We start from the raw sequence: 19,832 nt of genomic DNA, 5'->3' as shown, positions 1-19,832 counted from the left end.
CCCCCCACTCTCTTGATTGCCCCCCTCTCTTGCCCTCTCCCCCCTCTCTTGCTCGCCCCCCTCTCTCTCGCTCTCTCTCTCTGCGCTCTTCTTCCCCTGACTCCTCCCAGTAGTAGATATAAGACAGGTCCATGCCGTGATGCTGTTCGGAGCTCATAACCCAGGGTTGTCTCTGTACATCCATCTGTCTGTCTCTCCATCTGTCTGACTGCAGTGATTATTCCCCCTTTAAACGGCCACTCACAGAGAAAGGTAAGGCACCTTCCAATTCTCCAGCCTTAGCATCTTTTTCATAATGTCAGATTACAAGGGTGAATGCTGTAATAAATTAAGCTTTTTAGATGCATGTAAAACAAAAAACGTATAGTTAAGTTCAGGTTGACATCTTGGCACTTGGTTTATGTGTCTGTATATGCAATGTATTTGTATTTGTTCAACCAGCACTGGTCATTTAGGAACAGTTGACAGGTTGATTGCCTTTGAGTGTATTTTGGAATGATCAGAACCAGAGTTGTAGACTGAAGTCTTTGTATAGCGTGGTGTTCCTTGTCGTTGTTTTTTGTTGCTCTGTGATGATATCCATATTATTTCCTCAGTGTGTTTTTCATATCAGGACTGGTTCTACATGATTGTACAGTGCCTTCTGAAATTATTAATACCCTTGACTTATTCCACATTTTGTTCTGTTACAGCCTCAATTCAAAATGGATAACATTTTTCTCACCCATCTACACACTATACCCCATAATGACAAAGTGAAAACATGTTTTTAGCAAATGTATACAACATGAAATACATAAATATCTAATTTACATAAGTACCCTTGAGTCAATGCATATTAAAATCACCATTGGTAGCGATTACAGCTGTGAGTCTTTCTGGGTAAATCTAAGAGCTTTGCAGACCTAGATTGTACAATGTTTGCACTAATTATAATTTTTTAACTCTTCAAGCTTTGTCAAGTTGGTTGTTGATCATTGCTAGAGAGATATTTTCAAGTCTTGCCATAGATTTTCTAGCTGATTTAAATCAAAACTGTATCTTGGCCACTCAGGAACATTCAATGTCATCTTGGTAAGCTACTCCAGTTTATATTTGGCCTTGTGATTTAGGTTATTATCCTGTTGAATGGGGAATTTATCTCCCAGTGAGTGTTGGAAAGCAGACTGAATCAGGTTTTTCTCTCGGATTTTGACTGTGCCTAGCTCTATTCCAATACTTTTTATCCTAAAAAACTCCCTAGTCCTTGCCGATGACAAGCATACCCTTAACATGATGCAGCCACCACCATGCTTGAAAACATTGTATTCAGGACATGTATTCAGGACATTAAGTGAATTCCTTTTATTCTGTCCAAGCTTCCTTCTTTTCACTCTGTCATTTAGGTTAGTATTGTGGAGTAACTACAATGTTGTTGATCCATCCTAAGTTTTCTCCTATCGCAGCCATTAATTAAACTCTGTAACTGTTTTAAAGTCACCATTGGCCTCATGGTGAAATCCCTGAACGATTTCCTTCCCCTTCAGCATCTGAGTTAGGAAGGACGCCTGTATCTTTGTTGTGACTGGGTGTATTGCTACTCCATCCAAAGTGTAATTAATAACTTCACCATGTTCAAAGGGATATTGAATATCTGCTTCTTTTTTTTACCCATCTACCAATAGGTGCCCTTCTTTGTGAGACATTGGAAACTCTCCTTGGTCTTTGTGGTTAAATCTGTGTTTGAAATGTACTGCTCGACTGAGAGACGTTACAGATAGTTGTATGGTTGAGGTACAGAGATGGGGTTAGTCATTCAAAAACTATGTCCATGCAACTTATTTTGCGATTTGTTAAGCCCATTTTTACTCCTGAACTTACTTAGGCTTGCTGTGACAAAGGGGTTGAATACTTACTTATTGACTCAAGACATTTCATCTTTCCATTTTTTATTATTTTGTAAAAATTTCTAAAAACATAATTCCACTTCGGTATTGTGTGTGGGCCAGTGACACAAAATCTAAATGTAACACTTTTTTTTTTAACACAACAAAATGTGGAAAAAGTCAAGGGGTGTGAATAATTTCTAAAGGCACTTTAAATAGTCCAGTAAAATCCAATTCTTCCTTTGTATTTCAATGAAACTAAATCGTTTTAGGGTAGTTCCAATAAACTTTGGTTCACTTCAAATGTAGTTGTTCTTGGATGTTATTGGGTATCTTGGCAGTTTGGAGTAAATGGGAATCAGTCAGCTAGACTGTTTGAACAATTAGCATGGTTTTCCTTGTAAAGCTTAAGTACCATTAAGTGTTGTCTGTGTTCACTGTGGCTGCTTCACATGCAGAGGTCACAGACTTCTGTGATGCATTTTACGTTCAATTCAAATATGCTTTGTTGTCATACAGTACATGTTTCAGACAGAGGATGCTACCAAAGCGTTGAACAGTGAAGTAGATCATAGTATTATTGGTGGACAGAGTGTGAGCCGGGGGAAGCCTGGGCAGCGGGTAGTTGGTGTCCCAGGGTATGTAGTGACAGTGCCCCCTACTGGGTTTGCCCGATTCTCTTCTTCTGCTAAAAGTTGCCATCCCCAGGGAAATGGAATGTGGGTATCTGTGAAAGATTGCTTGTGTGGAAGGCGTGTGTGTGTGTGTGTGTGTGTGTGTGTGTGTGTGTGTGTGTGTGTGTGTGTGTGTGTGTGTGTGTGTGTGTGTGTGTGTGTGTGTGTGTGTGTGTGTGTGAGTGAACGTACATGTCTAAGTGTAGGCTGTGAGATGTGTGCATGTGTGTGTGTGAGTGAACGTACATGTCTAAGTGTAGGCTGTGAGATGTGTGCATGTGTGTGTGTGAGTGAACGTACATGTCTAAGTGTAGGCTGTGAGATGTGTGCATGGCAGAGAGATGAAGCCAAACTGTCAGGTCTGTGTGATGGGGCAGGTGCAGCAGTTTGGTGAGAAAAGAGCCCAGGTCAAACACTGTCACTGGCTGACAAGAGCTATTTCTCCCTGGAAAAATGACAGCTCATTGGTTGAAGTGGATGGTGTCCTCTCACTGGAAAGCTCATCGGTCCATTGGTTTGTCATTAAAAGTGAATGTCCAGTTATGCTATTATTCTGTGAGGCAACAACAAGTCACCATATCATTAGATTTGCAAATCCAATCAGTTTTCCACGTTGATTCAATGTCATCACGTTGATTTTTTGGGTTGAAATGATGTGGAAACAAAGTTGATTCAACCAGTTTTTTTCCCAGTGGGACACCTCGCTGTGCACAGGTATATACCCACCTATAGTTGAACAAATCAACTAAAAACACATTCTGCGTACCCCCTCCCTTCAAGTGGACACAGGAGGTACAGGGTCAGAAAGGCCGACTAAGAACAGAAAGGTCAAAGAGCGTTCTAAAATGATGATGACCCCTCCGACACTGCAGATCAGATCGTGTGTGTGTGTGTGCACGTGTGTGTGTGTATGTGTGCGTGTGTGTGCGGTAGGTAAAGGGCATGTTTGTGCGACCATACACCTCTAACTTAGTGTTAAGAGATTTTAAACTGAAGGAATTCACTGCATTCAGATGAGAAAGTGAGAGCGAGAAACTGACAAACGGAGTGAGGGAATCTGTAAACACAGTTTGCTTGTTTAGTGGCACAGCTGTGTCTAACGGGGCCTGTGTGTGTGTGTGTGTGCGTGCGTGCGTGCGTGCGTGCGTGCGTGCGTGCGTGCTGGGGAGCAGAATCGGAAGGCCCAGTGTTTTTTTGGACATGCTCAGTAGGCTTTGACAGTCGTTCCCCAGATAGTGATTTTAACATCCAGTAGGATTCAACAGTGTTGTCAGAGTAAGGGCCTGTACAGGGATCAATGCTGGGCCTCATTCCTGTACTGTCTCCTTCCTTTCATTACTCATCGCTCCTCTCATTTTCTCCTCTCACACCCTCTCTCTTCTCTAACACCAGCCCGCCTCTCTCTTCCTCCTCTTTCCCTCTCACCCTCTCTCTGCTGCTCTCTCTTCTTCCCCTCTCCCTCCTCTGCCCGTCTCTCTAAGGAAAAGAGAGGGATGAGAAGAAGGAAGGGGAAGAGGGGAATAGACGTGTTTGCTCATTTAGATAGAGAGGAAGAATAGGAGACAGGGAAGACGTCTGTGGAGGAAGAGTGGAAGACAAAAGGAAAGAGGGAGAAGAACAGACAGATGTGTCTAAAGGTAGAGGAGGAGGAGTGGATGGAGTTATATCTGGCTCTTTCTGGAGGGAGAAGTTTTGGATGGAGAGTGCTTTATAGTGCTCAGCTTTGTACTTGGCTCGTGTGTGTGTGTGTGTGTGTGTGTGTGTGTGTGTGTGTGTGTGTGTGTGTGTGTGTGTGTGTGTGTGTGTGTGTGTGTGTGTGTGTGTGTGTGTGTGCGTGTGCGTGCGTGCGTGCGTGCGTGCGTGCGTGCGTGCGTGTGTGTGTGCACGAACACTCGTGCAAGGGGGGACCATTTATAAATAGACATGTATAAAATGCAACACATACACTGTAACACACACTCACTAACACACACTTACTAACACACACACACACACACACACACACACACACACACACACACACACACACACACACACACACACACACACTCACTAGCACACACTCACTAACACACACTCACTTACACACACACACTCACTAACACACACACACACTCACTAACACACACACACACTCACTAACACACACACACACTCACTAACACACACACACACACACACTCACTAACACACACACACACTCACTAACACACACACTCACTAGCACACACTCACTAACACACACACTTCCCCCTCCTCTCTCTTCTTCTCCTCCCCCTCCTCTCTCTTCTTCTCCTCCCCCTCCTCTCTCTTCTTCTCCTCCCCCTCCTCTCTCTTCTCCTCCCTCTCCTCTCTCTTCTTCTCCTCCCTCTCCTTTCTCTTCTTCTCCTCCCTCTCCTCTCTCTTCTTCTCCTCCCCCTCCTCTCTCTTCTTCTCCTCCCCCTCCTCTCTCTTCTTCTCCTCCCTCTCCTCTCTCTTCTTCTCCTCCCCCTCCTCTCTCTTCTTCTCCTCCCCCTCCTCTCTCTTCTTCTCCTCCCCCTCCTCTCTCTTCTTCTCCTCCCTCTCCTCTCTCTTCTTCTCCTCCCTCTCCTCTCTCTTCTTCTTCTCCCTCTCCTCTCTCTTCTTCTCCTCCCTCTCCTCTCTCTTCTTCTCCTCCCCCTCCTCTCTCTTCTTCTCCTCCCTCTCCTCTCTCTTCTTCTCCTCCCTCTCCTCTCTCTTCTTCTCCTTCTTCTCCCTCTCTTTTTCCCGCACTGGTCACTTCTGTTTTTACAGCTGTTGGCATTGCAAACAATTAGATCATGCATGTTTTGACTATACACCAACAAAGTTCCTATTGCAATAGCTTACACTTTTAGCATTCTTTGTAAAACACAGCTTGTGCATGTCAGACAGTACTGCGTCATTGTTACAGATAGTTTTATCCTTTTTAAACAACGGAAACATACCTTATGTGGAAGAGAGAGTGACGCTGTCAATGTTAACAGAAATACAAGCATCCCAGTTGTAAACAGCCAAGCCATTCTGACTTGTGTAACTGATGCAACCCTGAACAACCCTGGTAGCCCTTTCCTGCTGTCAAAAGACCAAATCCCCCTGTAGTGGCCTCATGGCTGGAATGTTCTTAATCATTTTCATAATTTCATAATTAACCAACGTTATTTACAAAAAACCTAGAAAATCTGGTGTTTCAGTCTTCTGTGACTGAAACACCAGTCTTCTGTGACTGAAACACCAGTCTTCTGTGACTGAAACACCAGTCTTCTGGGACTGAAACACCAGTCTTCTGGGACTGAAACACCAGTCTTCTGTGACTGAAACACCAGTCTTCTGTGACTGAAACACCAGTCTTCTGTGACTGAAACACCAGTCTTCTGTGACTGAAACACCAGTCTTCTGTGACTGAAACACCAGTCTTCTGTGACTGAAACACCAGTCTTCTGTGACTGAAACACCAGTCTTCTGTGACTGAAACACCAGTCTTCTGGGACGTATATCAAGTGTAATATTGTGATAGAAACTGAAAATGTAATACATTTCAACTCTATACCTGACACTGTTCAGGTGTCTTCTTCTTTTTAAGTCCATAACATGTGTGTGAGGTGTCTACTTTAGTTTCAAAGTAGATTTGTTTAAGACTACCAAGAAACACTCTGTGTGACCCTGATTTAGCTCAGTGCAGTAAAAGGCTAGAGAGACACTGGATCACTCACCCACGCACACTCACCCACGCACACTCACCCACGCACACTCACCCACGCACACTCACTCACCCACACACACTCACTCACCCACACACACTCACTCAGTCACCCACACACACTCACACTCACCCACGCACACTCACCCACGCACACTCACCCACGCACACTCACCCACGCACACTCACCCACACACACACTCACCCACACACACTCACCCACGCACACTCACCCATGCACACTCACCCACACACACTCACCCACGCATACATCAGACAGCTTTGAATAATTGTTTTGTGAGTCTTGGGCAGGCAGATCAGGTGAAATCCACATGTGGTTAACGGGCAGGACCACAGACTGAGTGAGTGAGTGAGTGAGTGAGTGAGTGAGTGAGTGAGTGAGTGAGTGAGTGAGTGAGTGAGTGAGTGAGTGAGTGAGTGAGTGAGTGAGTGAGTGAGTGAGTGAGTGAGTGAGTGAGTGAGTGAGTGAGTGAGTGAGAGAGTGACAGTGAGTGACAGTGAGTGACAGTGAGTGAGTGACTGTGTGACTGTGTGTGCAATCCTCTGTGAGGGTGAGGAGGATCTCATGAAGACTTTTCCACCCTGAACCCACCACGTAATCATTCAGACAGAGCCAAACTGAGGGGGCTATAGGTTAGGAACAATGTCCTCTTGTCTAATGACAAGCTAATAGTAGGTCAGTGTGACCAAGAGGGCGGCACTTCCTTCGAAACCCTATAGTCACAAGGGGCCATCCAAATCGCGTCTCATTGACTTTACTACGTGAGCGAAGCCTGGGTGTCCGAGGCTACTCTAAGCCAAAGTGACATTTCTGTACATTGATTTCCTGGAAGCGGTTTGAAAGGACCTTATTCAGTGGATCCTGTAGCTAAATACAATGCCAGTGAATGACGGGTGTGTTGCATAGCGTAGCCTATACTTTTTGGAACCAAGCTGCATCATGTCTTGAGGTTGCCCACCCTACAACTTCCTTAATACAGCAGGACTCGCATAATGTATGTCTACACGTGTCTGACAGCTAGGGGGAACTCTGTGAAATCCTGTCTGTTACACATTGTTATGGTTACATTTGCTGCTCATCTAAATCAAAGATTTTTTACAACTAAACCAAGATAGACCACAGCTTGTCATTTCCAATGGGAACAAATTAGTCATAGTGGGCAGAACAAGCAAGAAGATGGGTAGAGCCAAGCACAAGCTAGTGAGATCCTATTGGCGTGAGATCCTATTATCTGCATATTTCCGTTAGGGAACGCCTACTCTGTGAACTCAGTTAGCTTTTGCACCCGGTGAAATACCTGTCTCATTGTTCTATCTGTGTCCAAACTCTGACTTGTCATGACATCTCCATGACAACAGGGCATGTCTGACACTAAACAGAAATCATGTTCTGTATCTGTTATGTTCTGTCAAAATGTTTCCCACCCTCCCAAGTGTGGCCCGTGACAAACACGCAAACATGTGTACAAACACACACGCTTACACACACACACGCTTACACGCACACACACTTACACACACACACGCTTACACACACACATGCTTACACACACACACGCTTACACACACACACACGCTTACACACACACACGCTTACACGCACACACGCTTACACACACACACGCGCTTACACGCACACACGCGCTTACACGCACACACGCTTACACACACACACGCTTACACACACACATGCTTACACACAGGCGGGCATACACACACGTACACACACACGCACATATGCACACACATACAGTATGCAGATATACACAAACATACACAATGGTTTAAGTTAATGATGGCCATAATATACTGTAGAAATGTATATCACTTTGGGTCATTTTAATGCTTTCTGTCAGATGGTATGTACTCTAGCTGTTCTCGTACAGTTGATCCTTTGTTAAAATGAGGCGACGAGCTCAGTCTGTCACTGCACATGGCATATTAATAATGGACAGCCAGCGAAAGTTTGCACCTACCCCACAAAACCCCCAAACACATTCCCACTCTTAAACACGTCAGCTGAATCTATTTACTCTCTGAGTTGCAATTTGGTGACGGACGTGTGTGTGACAATTAAAGCGACCTGTGGAATGTATCAGCACCAAGGCATTTCTCCCAACCTTGGTCCTGGAAAGCTGCAATAAGGATGGTATTATGTTGCAGTTCCGGCTTTCTTACTTGAATGCACACTCCAAATCACTCTGTATACAAGAGTCTGCTAAATGGCTTAAATGTGACTGTATCATAAAAGACATGTGTCATTAGCAGTGCGACCCAAGCCAGGCGTGGATGGCCAAAACTGAACATAACATACATGATCATCTATAATCTCTCAATTCTGCTATACCAGCTAACAGAGCATGTCCTCAGTCCACCTCTACTGGACCAGAGTCTAGAAACACACACACCACACACACACAATCATGCATACACACACAATCATGCATACACACACACACACACACACACACACACCACACACACACACACACACACACACACACACACACACACACACACACACACACACACTCACATTGAACCAGCAGTAATGAATGAGGCTATGAGTCTAGAGCCTCTTCATCCACCTATGTGTCTGGGTCTCCCAACCCCCCCCCCCCCCCCCCCTTTCCAAACACATAATATGTTGTTCCACACAGTATCTACCCCAGCCAAACCCTAACCCAGACGACGCTGGGCCAAATTGTGCACCACCTTATGGGACTCCCAATCATGGCTGGTTGTGATACAGCCTGGGATCAAACCAGGGTCTGTAGTGACACCTCTAGCACTGAGATAGAATGCCTCAGACTGCGGCGCCACTCGGGAGCCCATATGGGTCGTGTATGTATTCATATGTGGATGCATGTGGGTGGTAGATCCATTCTGTGGACAAGGGTGTGAAGTCACAGTTTGCAGTGAGATCACCACTGCCCCCCCACTTCTCCCACTCCATGTTTTGGTTCTTTGATGGATCTATTTCCATATCGCAGGCATTGAGAGCCAAGAAAGAAATAAGGATGTACAGCGAGGGCTCTTTGGCACGTCTGGCTCCCATTGCCACGGAAACGAGACGGGCCCCCTTTAAAGGCAGGAGATGGCCGGCTCCCGCGGGGGGAGAGAGGGTGGCATAGCCGCGTTAGAATCGCCAGCCGCCTGAGAAAAGGTCAAGGGTCAACTCAGTTGTCATCCATCATAGGTGAGCTAGTGTATAGAGCTGGGGCTGGGGTAGGTCTAGGGGTAGGGCTGAGGCTGGGGTAGGGGTAGGTCTGGGGTAGGGTTAGGGCTGGGTCTGGGGTAGGTCTAGGGGTAGGGCTGAGGCTGGGGTAGGGGTAGGTCTGGGGTAGGGTTAGGGCTGGGTCTGGGATAGGGCTAGGGGTAGGGCTGGGGTAGGGCTGGGGCAGGGCTAGGGGTAGGGGTAGGGCTGAGGCTGGGGTAGGACTAGGATCTGGGTCTGTGGCTGGGGCTGGGGTAGGGCTAGGGGCTGGGGTAGGGCTGGGGCTGGGGTAGGGCTAGGGGTAGGTCTAGGGGTAGGGCTGAGGCTGGGGTAGGGGTAGGTCTGGGGTAGGGTTAGGGCTGAGGCTGGGTCTGGGGTAGGGCTAGGGGTAGGGCTGGGGTAGGGCTGGGGCAGGGCTAGGGCTAGGGGTAGGGGTAGGGCTGGGGTAGGGCTGAGGCTGGGGTAGGGCTAGGGTCTGGGGCTGGGGTAGGGCTAGGGGCTGGGGTAGGGCTAGGGGTAGGGCTGAGGCTGGGGCTGGGGTAGGCCTAGGGGTAGGGCTGGGCCTGGGGCTGGTGTAGGGCTAGAGCCTGGGGCTGGTGTAGGGCTAGGGCCGGGGGCTGGGGTAAGGCTAGGGCCTGGGGCTGGGGTAGGGCTAGGGCTAGGGCCTGGGGTAGGACTAGGGCCTGGGGCTGGTGTAGGGCTAGGGCCGGGGGCTGGTGTAAGACTAGGGCCTGGGGCTGGGGTAGGGCTAGGGCCTGGGGCTGGGGTAGAGCATGAGGCTGGGGTAGGGCTAGGTCCTGGGGCTGGTGTAAGGCTAGGGCCTGGGGCTGGGGTAGGGCATGAGGCTGGGGTAGGGCTAGGGCCCGGGGCTGAGTCTGTGGCTGAATGCTGGTTGTGGGGAAAAAGGCTTGCAACTGGAATTAGGAGAGAGGGGATGGGATATGGGTAGAGGTCACAGGCGGCTGGTGGAACCTTACTTTGAGAGGACGGGGTCATTGTAATAGCAGGAATATAATAAATGGAATGGTATCAAGTACATCCCACACATGGTTTCTATGCGTTCGATACCGTTCCATTTACTCCATTCCAGACATTATTCTGAGCCATCCACCCATCACCAGCCTCCTGTGGCATAGGTATATGTGGCTGGAGCTGGGGCTAGAGCTGGGGCTAGGGCTTGGAATGGGGCTGGTGTTGGTGGACAGAGGTTGGATGGCATGGGGCTAGAACCCACAATATCTTAGTTAATACTATATACCAGATCACTCTGATAAAGAAAGGTGCTATCTAGAACCTAAAAGTGTTCTTCGGCTGTCCCCATAGGAGAAACCTTTGAAGAACCCTTTCTAGTTCCAGGTAGAACCCTTTGGTTCCAAGTAGAACCATTTTGGCTTCCATGTAGAACCTTTTTTCCAGAGAGGTTTTTACATGGAAGCAAAACTAGTTTTACCTGGAACCAAAAAGGGTTATCCAATGGGGACAGCCGAAGAACCCTTTTGGAAACCTTTTTTCTTAGAAATAAAAATAATAATGCAAAATAAAGCATTACCACCTCTCCCAGAACCAGTCGGCCTGACTCAAACCCAACCACAGAGCGGAATCCCGTCCCTCTGGCCCATCTAGACAGGATCAGGACTGCCTTTGTTTAAAGCTCAAATAGAAAAAGACAGAGAAACACACACACACACTCCTACCCTAGCTGCATCAGAGGACCACAATGGAAATAAGATCACATTTTTTAACTGTACTGGGAAAGGGGAATACCTTGTCAGTTGTGCAACTGAATACATCTTCCGCATTTAACCCAACCCCTCTGAATCAGAGAGGTGGGGAAGGCTGCCTTAATTGACCTCCATGTCATCAGCACCCAGGGAACAGTGGGTTAACTGCCTTGGTTAGGGGCAGAATGACCGATTTTTAATCTATCAGCTCAGGGATTTGATCCAGCAACCTTTCGATTACCGTCCCAACGCTCCTACCCGCCAGGCTACCTACCTAGACTTTATTGTGTGTTATCCTCCATGATTTAACAATGGAAATAAGTCCCAGACTGTATTGTGTGTTATCCTCCATGATTTAACAATGGAAATAAGTCCCAGACTGTATTGTGTGTTATCCTCCATGATTTAACAATGGAAATAAGTCCCAGACTTTATTGTGTGTTGTCCTCTATGATTTAACAATGGAAATAAGTCCCAGACTGTATTGTGTGTTATCCTCCATGATTTAACAATGGAAATAAGTCCCAGACTTTATTGTGTGTTGTCCTCTATGATTTAACAATGGAAATAAGTCCCAGACTGTATTGTGTGTTATCCTCCATGACTTAACAATGGAAATAAGTCATGTAAGACATTTTCAAGTTTTATGTTTGCTTGTTTTTTTTTAAATGGTCGAATTAATAAACTAAACTAAACCAAAGAAAACCCAAATGTCTGTCTGTGTTATTTACCTTCAGAGGGGAACGCACAGGAGGGAGAACATGAGTATAAGACTAGGTGGTGGTCTGGATGACTGACTCGTTGGACCGCTCTTCTGTCTGTTTGACCCGAGCTCTGCTTGTTAGACGCCTCTTCTGGGTCCTGGACATGAGTGAAAATGAGAAGAAAAAAAACAGACGCATCAACACACACACACACACACACACACACACACACACACACACACACACACACACACATTCTAGTTCCTCTCATGTACATACAGTAGCCTCAAACAGATGCGTGTAGGAGAAGAAAACATCTCAGAGAGTGATGGGGTCAGAGGTTGTGGGCACTGAAGTGTTTTTATTTCCACTTGGCTTTGAGGTGAGAAAAATACCTCTCGCTGCTGTAAAATGACCAATGATTGACACGCAGTACACAACCTGATACATACTAACACACACACTCTTTTATCTATGCACCACACACACCCGGAAAACACACAGATCAGGTGGACACTCTTTTTGGTGGACTTCTAGGGTCACCTAAAAGGACTTATGTTAGCCGAGTTGTTTTTCCCAACCATGTGAAGTGTCCAGGGATATCCCTTCCGAGTTGCCTTAGGTCAATTAGTATTTTGAAGCACTAGCCTAGTTATTCTAAAATGATACGCGTATAAATAAAGCTTCTGCGGTTCAAAGGCTTTGCAGGAACCCTACTGTAAACACCAAAAAAACTCAGAAATCAGCAATTATTTTGTATTTCTCTTCAGAAAGTTTGAACTATGAATAGACCAGTGTTGGGGAAGATACTCTGAAAATATACAGTAGTTTAACAAGCTACTACCGACCGGGCACAGATGTCAATTCAACGTTGGTTCAACGTAATTTCATTGAAATGACGTGGAAACAATGTTGATTCAACCAGTGTGTGCCAGGGGTTTGAAACAAAATTATTTTCCAATCGTTTCGTTCTGAAGAGTACCATTATTTGTTTTTGTTCCGACCAGCAAAATAAAGTTCTGAACCGGTTCGAACCCAAAAAAGTAACGGTTTATGTTGTTCCTTTAAAAAATCTCTGAAATATTTTTTTACTTTTAGCTCAACGCTAAATTACTTCACCAATCATACAGTGCGGATAGAGCAACTTGCTACAGAACCGGCAAGCTATAGCTCAGTGAGTTGTTTACATACATTGGCAAGAAAAAGTATGTGAACAATTTGGAAACATCTGGATTTCTGCATAAATTTGTCATCAAATTTGATCTGATCTTCATCTAGGTCATAACAATAGACAAACACAGTCTACTTAAACTAATAACACAAACAATTATACGTTTTCATGTCTTTATTGAACACACAGTGTAAACATGCACAGTGCAGGGTGGGAAAAGTATGTGAACCCTTGGATTTAATAACTGGTTAACCCTCCCTTGGCAGCAATAACCTCAACCAAAAGCTTTCTGTAGTTGCGGATCAGACTTGCACAAAGGTCAGGAGGAATTTTGGACCATTCCGCTTTACAAAACTGTTTCAGTTACGCAATATTCTTGGGATGTATGGTGTGAACTGCTCTCTTGAGGTCATGCCACTGCATCTCAATTGGATTGAGGTCAGGACTCTGACTGGGTCACACCAGAAGGCGTATTTTCTTCTGTTGAAGCCGTTCTGTTGTTGAATTACTTCTGTGTTTTGGGTCGTTGTCATGTTGCATCACCCAACTTTTGTTGAGCTTCAATTGGCGGACAGGTAGCCTAACATACTCTTGCAAAATGTCTTGATAAACTTGGGAATACATTTTCCCGTCAATGTTAGCAAGCTGTCCAGGCCCTGAGGCAGCAAAGCAGCCCCAAACCATGATGCTCCCTCCACCATACTTTACAGTTGGGATGAGGTTTTGATGTTGGTGTGCTGTGCCTTTTTATCTCCACACATAGCGTTGTGTGTTCCATCTAAACAACTCAACTATAGTTTCATCTGTCCACAGAATATTTTGCCAGTAGCGCTGTGGAACATCCAGGTGCACTTTTGCAAACTTCAGACGTGCAGCAATGTTTTTTTTGGATAGCAGTGGCTTCTTCCGTGGTGTCCTCCCATGAACACTCTTCTTGTTTAGTGTTTTACGTATAGTAGACTCGTCAACAGAGATGGTAGCATGTTCAAGAGATTTCTGTAAGTCTTTAGCTGACACTCTAAAATTCTTCTTAACTTCATTGAGCATTCGGCGCTGTGCTCTTGCAGTCATCTTTGCAGGTTGGCCACTCCTAGGGTGAGTAGCAACAGTGCTGAATTTCTCAATTTCTTACTGTGAACTGATGAACATCAAGGCTTTTAGAGATACTTTTGTAACCCTTTCCAGCTTTAGACAAGTGTAGGGCACGTGGAGAGCTGGAAGAACAAGGACAAGGGCTTGAGGGAATGGAGATTTTGTGTGAGTCAAAAGAACAAAAGGAGGAAGCGTTGTGGCTCTACAAATATCAACATATGATGTGGAAAGCTATGATTTTCAAAGTAGGACACCGATTAAAGGTGTCATCTCTGGCGTTTTGAAGGATATCGAGGCTTCGTGGCTTTGGAAGAACATGCCAGAAATGGTAGACGCACGTCTACTGACCTGAATTATAGATCGAAAGAAAGAGGAAATCCTATTGGTTTTGTTGTCGTTTGATCAAGAGTTTCTTCTGACTCGTGAAACTTGGGTATGTGAGATTTGCAGCGAGACCATATGTACAGAAGACACTGCAGTGTGACAAGTGTTTGTCAAAGGAATATATATGTCGCAGTTGAAGAGTCCGATGAAGCACGTTGCTGTAATTGTAATGGGAATCACGTTCCTGAGTTCCCGGAGTGCCCTGTAAGGATGAAGGAGGTTGCAGTAGCTAGGATCAGGGCTATCCAGCAGGTCTCCTATGTGGAGGCAGTGAAAATAGCTGAAGGAACGAGTGGAGAGGAGATGGTAGTGGATGGCCCACAGCCTGCAGTGAATGCCATTCAGGAGAAGGATCCTGAAACATTAACAGTGAAGTAGGTGGATTGTGTTGCGTTTATTGCGCAAGTGATGAAATGCACTGGACAAACTGATATAAAATCTAAGAAACTAGACATTGTGAAGGTGGCAAAAAGATTTCTGGATCTCCAGGACTTTACAGCCTAAATGTTACAGGGAATACGGAATGAAGAGGTCCCCCCTCCCAGGTTCCTGGGCCTGTGTAGGGATCTGAGTAGACATTTCAATCTAACTGAAGGAGTAGTTTTAGTTATTTTGGTTTACTTTTGAATATTAGAAGTATATTTTTTCACCCTTCCCTTCTCCCTATTATTTAGCATTCAAGTTGATCAGTTTTCAGCCCATCCAGTAGGTGGCGGCATGCACCTCTACCGTTGTTTGCGGACCGCCATATCATAAGAAGAACAAGACGAGTAGGGCTCCAGATGCATTTGAAATGTTTCGGGTGGGGAGAGAGGGAGGAGGAGGAGGCTTGGCTTGAAGCACTGGGCATCTTGTGATTATCTGAATTAGGCCCACAGGATTATACCTACGGAGGAGCGGCTTCTATGGAGGAACTTTGAATGTCTTTGAACTCAAGAGTTGGCTTAACGATAAGCTAGCTAATAAGCTTGTGTGTGCAGAGCGGAACCAGAATTAAAAACACATCTTAGCTTTTTGTAGATAATAAATCCAATGTGAAATGTAATAACTATAGTATCCCTAACTAGCATTAAAAAGTTAATGCAAAACATTTCTCTCCCTATCTTCTGAATCACAACGCTACAGCTATGCTTTGGTGGGGGCGGGGCTTGTAACTTCAGTAGACTACAGCTATGCGTCGGAGGGGGCGGGGCTTGTAACTTCAGTAGACTACAGCTATGCGTCGGACGGGGATGGGCAGGTAGCCTACACGCACACACACTGGCAAAGATATTCAGGTGACAGGCAGACAGTGGAAGAAATTCTGATTGGCCGAGGGAGGGCTTTGCATAGGCCCTTGGTTGCATTTTTTGTGGTACTGGGAAAAAATGTCCTGAACACTAAATAATGTTATTAACCGGTTCCCATGCCTTTAAAATAATGGTTGTGTTATTTTAAAAGCATGTTTTTTTGGGGGGGGGGGGGGGGGGGGTTTAGAAACTTTTTTTTAGATCTTGCCGCTCTTTAGTCAGCAGGAAGCAGATTGTGCAATCAATCTTTCTACCTGTTCTTGATTATGGTGATACTATTTATCAACCTTTCTACCTGTTCTCAATTATGATGATACTATTAATCAAATTGCATCTGCCACTACTCTTAAACCCCTGGATTCCATTTATCATAGCACCCTTCGTTTTATCACAGGAAACAATTTTATTACTCATCACTGCATCCTTTACCAAAAGTTTGGCTGGACCTCTTTAAAGTCAAGCAGATCACATCGTTATGCTCTTCTTATTTACAAATCCCTGCTCCATAAGCTTCTGACCTACCTAATGCCACTGTTAAGATGAAAAATTACAAGTTATCAAACCCGTTCACATGGTTGGTTAACTTTGGAGACTTCTTTGGTGTCGGCCTTTAAAAACCTTGTACCCTATGTTTGGAATAATCTCCAAAATACCTTTTGGTTGGATGCTTTGAAGTCCCTAGGCCAATTCAGGCAGCTGATAGAAGATTTTTGTATGAATGAAGAATGTGTTTGTTTTAATTGACTTAATGTGTATTTAATGTGTATATTGTCTATATTTATGTGTATCTATACTTGCAAGTTGTATGTGCTTGTTTATGTGCAGGGCTCATTTGTAAAAGAGACTTTAGTCTCAATATGACTTCCTTGTTGAAAAAAAGGTAAATTGTTCCGGAACAGTATAGATCACTTTCTTTCCCACTTCAGATTTGAACTGTTTGTTCTTTTACGGTTTTCTGTTCTGTTCCCTGAACCGGTTCCAACCCTGGTGTGTGCCCAGTGGGCGCTGTAACCTGGACTCAGGGTAGACGTAACATAGTAAATGAAATTTCGACTCACTCCAATTAGTATGATATGTTACGTTTTCTATGGTATGTATTAATTTGTGGATGTCCATCATACATTTTGTACAGTATGTTGCATTTTAAAACCAATAAATGGCGGAACAATTTCTGCATATTGCAACTTTAAGTAATGTAGTTCAGTACATCCAAACTACTAAAATTATAATATGTAGGCCTAAGTCTGAAATTGCTACAGTGTATTCGGGAAAGTATTCAGACCCCTTGACTTTTTCCACATTTTGTTACTTTCGTCTGATTGGTGAAGTGTTGCAGAGATGGTTGTCCTTCTGGAAGGTTCTCCCATCTCCATAGAGGAACTCTGGAGCTCTGTCAGAGTGGCCAACGGGTTCTTGGTCACCTCCCTGACCAAGGCCCTTCCCACCCGATTGTTCAGTTTCGCCGGGCGACCAGCTCTAGGAAGAGTCTTGGTGGTTCCAAACTTCTTCCATTTAATAATGATGGAGGCCACTGTGTTCTTGGGGCCTTTCAGAGTTGCAGAAATGTTTTGGTACCCTTCCTCAGATCTGTGCCTCGACACAATCCTGTCTCAGTGCCCTATGGACAATTCCTTGGAACAGATGAGCAAAAATGACTGTATAAAATAAATAATTCAAATACTGAGCTATATTGTATGTTAAAACGTTCATATTTCTAGCACACAATGACCACATCAAGCTTGTGACTACAAACTTGTTGGATGTATTTTTTTTGTTCTTCAGTTCATTTTGGTTGTGTTTCAGATTATTTTGTGACCAATAGAAATTAGCGTGAATGTATTCTGTCCTTTTGGAGTCACTTTTATTGTAAATAAGAATAGAATATAGAGTATTTCTAAACACTTCTACATTAATATGGATATTATCATGATTACGGATAATCCTGAATGAATCTTGAATAATGGTGAGTGAAAAAGTTACAGATGGTCAAAGATCATACCCCCAAGACATGCTAACCTCCCCTGTTACTGGTATTGGTGAGAGGTTAGAATGTCTTGGGGGTATGATCTTTGACCCTCTGTAACTTTTGCACTTACCATGTAAACTCTGTCATTCTAAAAAAAATATTATGTGCTAAACAAAATCTCTTTCTCTGAGAAATTGTAGGCTTTTAGTATTAAATAATATACTTTTTTTTAAATTGTTGCATACAATATAGCTCAGTATTTGAATTATTTTTTTTATACAGTCATTATTGCTCATCTGGTGTCAATAATTTCTGACCCGACTGTATATGTTAACAGAATGTGTAATTCAGCCTATTAAACACAAAAAGTGAGAATTAGGCAGACTGTCAAATGAAGTGTGTAGTTCCAGTAATTAGCTACACCGCTACATCAAAACCGAATATAACAGGTGTAGACCTTACAGTGAAATGCTTACTTACAGGCTCTAACCAATAGTGCAAAAAAGGTATTATGTGAACAATAGGTAAGTAAAGAAATAAAACAACAGTAAAAAGACAGGCTATATACAGTAGCGAGGCTATAAAAGTAGCGAGGCTAAATACAGACACCGGTTAGGCAGGCTGATTGAGGTAGTATGTACATGTAGATATGGTTAAAGTGACTATGTATATATGATGAACAGAGAGTAGCAGTAGCATAAAGAGGGGTTGGCGGGTGGCGGGACACAATGCAGATAGCCAGGTTAGCCACCGTGCGGGAGCACTGGTTGGTCGGGCCAATTGAGGTAGTATGTACATATGTACATGAATGTATAGTTAAAGTGACTATGTATATAAGATAAACAGAGAGTAGCAGCAGTGTAAAAGAGGGGTTGGGGGGGGGGGGGGGGGCACACAGTGCAAATATGACCTGTTCAGGAGTCTTATGGCTTGGGGGTAAAAACTGTTGAGAAGCTTTTTTGTCCAAGACTTGGCACTCCGGTACCGCTTGCCATGCGGTAGTAGAGAGAACAGTCTATGACTTGGGTGGCCGGGGTCTTTGACAATGTTTAGGGCCTTCCTCTGACACCGCCTGGTGTAGAGGTCCTGGATGGCAGGCAGCTTTGCCCCAGTGATGTACTGGGCCTTACGCACTACCCTCTGTAGTGCCTTTCGGTCGGAGGCCGAGCAATTGCCGTACCAGGGAGTGATGCAACCAGTCAGGATGCTCTCGATGTTGCAGCTGTAGAACCTTTTGATGATCTCAGGACCCATGCCAAATCTTTTTAGTTTCCTGAGGGGGAATAGGCTTTGTTGTGCCATCTTCACGATTGTCTTGGTGTGTTTGGACCATTCTAGTTTGTTGGTGATGTGTACACCAAGGAACTTGAAGCTCTCAACCTGCTCCACTACAGCCCCGTCGATGAGAATGGGGGCGTACTCGGTCCTCCTTTTCCTGTAGTCCACAATCATCTCCTTAGTCTTGGTTACGTGCCTGGTCATGCAGTCGTGGGTGAACAGGGAGTGCAGGAGGGGACTGAGCACGCACCCCTCGGCTACAGAGAGCGTGATCACAGTCGTCCAGAACAGGAAAGTAATGAACTACTGAAAAAACTACCAAGATTTTAATTTAGTTCAAATACCACGAGGCTACTGAAAAATGGAGTTAAATTTCTAGGTGAATTAGTAGTTCACTACTAATGTAGCTCACTACTTTTCAACACCAGAATAGACAGAAACAAGCTTGAATGTGGGGGTATTGCTGAAACCAGGCTGAAGAGAAAGAGCCATGCCATATCCTGTGTCTCCCCCTTGTGGCTGAGGGGTGTTAGTGCAGGTGTGTTCGATCTAGCCTGGGGAGATACCTACAGACTCATTTACCCTGGAAAATGTCACAATCCTCCTCCCACTGACATACAGGGTCTAGGTTAAATATAACATCCCACACACACAGGTAAAATACCTGCGGAGAAGGAGAGAGAGAGAGAGAGAGAGAGAGAGAGAGAGAGAGAGAGAGAGAGAGAGAGAGAGAGAGAGAGAGCAAGCAATTGG

At 44.8% G+C, this 19,832-nt stretch overlaps 1 protein-coding gene across 2 annotated transcripts in view; it reads left to right on the top strand.

The window, feature by feature from the left end:
- LOC106586699 (uncharacterized) overlaps positions 1-19,832 on the top strand; it is a 94,190-nt gene that overhangs the window by 65,890 nt on the left and 8,468 nt on the right. The window contains exon 1 of one of the 2 annotated variants that reach the window (XM_014174245.2): positions 136-252. The exons of the other annotated variant lie outside the window; for it this stretch is intronic. The gene's annotated coding sequence lies outside the window, so the exon portion shown is untranslated. Of the gene's footprint in view, positions 1-135; positions 253-19,832 lie in introns of those variants that run through there. 2 annotated transcript variants of the gene reach the window in all.

The sequence above is a fragment of the Salmo salar genome, chromosome 25 (assembly GCF_965601325.2).
Source record: "Salmo salar chromosome 25, fSalSal1, whole genome shotgun sequence".
Classification (NCBI taxonomy): Eukaryota; Metazoa; Chordata; class Actinopteri; order Salmoniformes; family Salmonidae; genus Salmo; species Salmo salar.
Note: the sequence above shows the minus strand (reverse complement) of the source record. Positions and strands in the feature narration are given on the sequence as shown.